Source organism: Chiloscyllium punctatum, unplaced genomic scaffold (assembly GCF_047496795.1).
Source record: "Chiloscyllium punctatum isolate Juve2018m unplaced genomic scaffold, sChiPun1.3 scaffold_653, whole genome shotgun sequence".
Classification (NCBI taxonomy): domain Eukaryota; kingdom Metazoa; phylum Chordata; class Chondrichthyes; order Orectolobiformes; family Hemiscylliidae; genus Chiloscyllium; species Chiloscyllium punctatum.
In genome coordinates, this window is record NW_027310387.1 from 8,387 (window position 1) to 12,500 (window position 4,114).

Below are 4,114 nucleotides of genomic sequence, written 5' to 3' on the forward strand. Positions count from 1 at the left end.
GTTCGAAATGCACGAAAATCGGCCTGTACACGGGGGAGGCACCCGCCTCGAAGACGAGACCGTCGGCAGAACCGCCGGAACAAACCCGGCTGAGCTACCCGGCTTACAAGTCTCAAAGTCGGTATGAGCAGACACGTCCACCCCCATTCCCTTTTGGACCACTTCCCACGGTTCGAAATGCATGAAAATCGGCCTGTATACGGGGGAGGCACCCGCCTCGAAGACGAGACCGTCGGCAGACCCGCCGGGTCAAACCCGGCTGAGCTACCCGGCTCGGAAGCGCCAAAGTCGGGTTGAGCAGTCACATTCACTCCCATCCCCTTTTGAACCTCTTCCCACCGTTGGAAATGCACGAAAATCGGCCTGTACACGGGGGAGGCTCCCCCCTCGAAGGCGAGACCGTCGGCAGAACCGCCGGGTCAAACCCGGCTGAGCTACCCGGCTTACAAGTCTCGAAGTCGGGTTGAGCAGTCACATTCACTCCCATCGACTTTTGGGCAACTTCCCACCGTTGCAAATGCATGAAAATCGGCCTGTACACGGGGGAGGCACCCGCCTCGAAGTCGAGACCGTCGGCAGAACCGCCGGGTCCAACCCGGCTGAGCTACCCGGCTTACAAGTCTCAAAGCCGGGTTGGGCAGTCACGTTCACCCCCATTCCCTTTTGGATCACTTCCCACGGTTCGAAATGCACGAAAACCGGCCTGTACACGGGGGAGGGTCCGCCCTCGAAGGCGAGACCGTCGGCAGAACCGCCGGGTCAAACCTGGCTGAGCTACCCGGCTTACAAGTCTCAAAGTCGGGTTGAGCAGTCACGTTCACTCCCATCGACTTTTAGACCACTTCCCACGGTTCGAAATGCACGAAAATCGGCCTGTACACGGGGGAGGCACCCGCCTCGAAGACGAGACCGTCGGCAGAACCGCCGGGTCAAACCCGGCCGAGCTACCCGGGTTAGAAGCCTCAGAGTCGGGTTGAGCAGTCACGTTCACTCCCATCGACTTTTAGACCACTTCCCACGGTTGGAAATGCACGAAAATCGGCCTGTACACGGGGGTGGCATCCGCCTCGAAGACGAGACCGTCGGCAGAACCGCCGGGTCAAACCCGGCTGAGCTACCCGGCTTACAAGTCTCAAAGTCGGGTTGAGCAGTCACATTCACTCCCATCGACTTTTGGGCAACTTCCCACGGTTCGAAATGCACAAGATTCGGCCTGAACACGGGGGACGCTCCCCCCTCGAAGGCGAGACCGTCGGCAGACCCGCCGGGTCAAACCCGGCTGAGCTACCCGGCTCGGAAGCGCCAAAGTCGGTATGAGCAGTCACGTTCACTCCCATCCCCTTTTGGACCGCTTCCCACGGTACGAAATGCATGAAAATCGGCCTGTACACGGGGGAGGCACCCGCCTCGAAGACGAGACCGTCGGCAGAACCGCCGGGTCAAACCCGGCTGAGCTACCCGGCTTACAAGTCTCAAAGTCGGGTTGAGCAGTCACATTCACTCCCATCGACTTTTGGGCAACTTCCCACGGTTCGAAATGCACAAAATTCGGCCTGAACACGGGGGACGCTCCCCCCTCGAAGGCGAGACCGTCGGCAGAACCGCCGGGTCAAACCCGGCTGAGCTACCCGGCTTAAAAGTCTCAAAGTCGGTATGAGCAGTCACATTCACCCCCATTCCCTTTTGGACCACTTCCCACGGTTGGAAATGCATGAAAATCGGCCTGGACACGGGGGAGGCTCCCCCCTCGATGACGAGACCGTCGGCAGAACCGCCGGAACAAACCCGGCTGAGCTACCCGGCTTACAAGTCTCAAAGTCGGTATGAGCAGACACGTCCACCCCCATTCCCTTTTGGACCACTTCCCACCGTTGGAAATGCACGAAAATCGGCCTGTACACGGGGGAGGCACCGGCCTCGAAGACGAGACCGTCGGCAGAACCGCCGGATCAAACCCGGCCGAGCTACCCGGGTTAGAAGCCTCAGAGTCGGGTTGAGCAGTCACATTCACTCCCATCCCCTTTTGAACCTCTTCCCACCGTTGGAAATGCACGAAAATCGGCCTGTACACGGGGGAGGCTCCCCCCTCGAAGGCGAGACCGTCGGCAGAACCGCCGGGTCAAACCCGGCTGAGCTACCCGGCTTAAAAGTCTCAAAGTCGGGTTGAGCAGTCACATTCACTCCCATCGACTTTTGGGCAACTTCCCACCGTTGCAAATGCATGAAAATCGGCCTGTACACGGGGGAGGCTCCGCCCTCGAAGGCGAGACCGACGGCAGAACCGCCGGGTCAAACCCGGCCGGGCTACCCGGGTTAGAAGCCTCAGAGTCGGGTTGAGCAGTCGCATTCACCCCCATCCCCTTTTGAACCTCTTCCCACCGTTGGAAATGCACGAAAATCGGCCTGTACACGGGGGAGGCACCGGCCTCGAAGACGAGACCGTCGGCAGAACCGCCGGATCAAACCCGGCCGAGCTACCCGGGTTAGAAGCCTCAGAGTCGGGTTGAGCAGTCACATTCACTCCCATCCCCTTTTGAACCTCTTCCCACCGTTGGAAATGCACGGAAATCGGCCTGTACACGGGGGAGGCTCCCCCCTCGAAGGCGAGACCGTCGGCAGAACCGCCGGGTCAAACCCGGCTGAGCTACCCGGCTTACAAGTCTCAAAGTCGGTATGAGCAGACACGTCCACCCCCATTCCCTTTTGGACCACTTCCCACCGTTGGAAATGCACGAAAATCGGCCTGTACACGGGGGAGGCACCGGCCTCGAAGACGAGACCGTCGGCAGAACCGCCGGATCAAACCCGGCCGAGCTACCCGGGTTAGAAGCCTCAGAGTCGGGTTGAGCAGTCACATTCACTCCCATCCCCTTTTGAACCTCTTCCCACCGTTGGAAATGCACGAAAATCGGCCTGTACACGGGGGAGGCTCCCCCCTCGAAGGCGAGACCGTCGGCAGAACCGCCGGGTCAAACCCGGCTGAGCTACCCGGCTTAAAAGTCTCAAAGTCGGGTTGAGCAGTCACATTCACTCCCATCGACTTTTGGGCAACTTCCCACCGTTGCAAATGCATGAAAATCGGCCTGTACACGGGGGAGGCTCCGCCCTCGAAGGCGAGACCGACGGCAGAACCGCCGGGTCAAACCCGGCCGGGCTACCCGGCTCGGAAGCGCCAAAGTCGGGTTGAGCAGTCACATTCACCCCCATCCCCTTTTGGGCCACTTCCCACGGTTCGAAATGCATGAAAATCGGCCTGTACACGGGGGACGCTCCCCCCTCGAAGGCGAGGCAGTCGGCAGAACCGCCGGGTCAAACCCGGCTGAGCTACCCGGGTTAGATGCCTCAAAGTCGGGTTGAGCAGTCACATTCACCCCCATCCCCTTTCGGCCCCCTTCCCACGGTTGGAAATGCATGAAAATCGGCCTGTACACGGTGGGCGCTCCCCCCTCGAAGGTGAGACCTTCGGCAGAACCGCCGGGTCAAATCCTGCCGAGCTACCCGCGTTAGAGGTCTCAATGTCGGCTTCAGCAGTCACATTCAATCCCATTCCCGTTTGGACCTCTTCCCGCCGATGGAAATGCACAAAATTCGGCCTGAACACGCGGGGCGCTCCCCCCTCGAAGGCGAGACCGTCGCCAGAACCGCCGGGTCAAATCCGGCTGAGCTACCCGCGTTACAGGTCTCAAAGTCGGGTTGAGCAGTCACGTTCACCCCCATCCCCTTTCGGACCCCTTCCCACGGTTGGAAATGCATGAAAATCGGCCTGTACACGGTGGGCGCTCCCCCCTCGAAGGTGAGACCTTCGGCAGAACCGCCGGGTCAAATCCGGCCGAGCTACCCGCGTTAGAGGTCTCAATGTCGGCTTCAGCAGTCACATTCAATCCCATTCCCGTTTGGACCTCTTCCCGCCGATGGAAATGCACAAAATTCGGCCTGAACACGCGGGACGCTCCCCCCTCGAAGGTGAGACCTTCGGCAGAACCGCCGGGTCAAATCCGGCCGAGCTACCCGCGTTAGAGGTCTCAATGTCGGCTTCAGCAGTCACATTCAATCCCATTCCCGTTTGGACCTCTTCCCGCCGATGGAAATGCACAAAATTCGGCCTGAACACGCG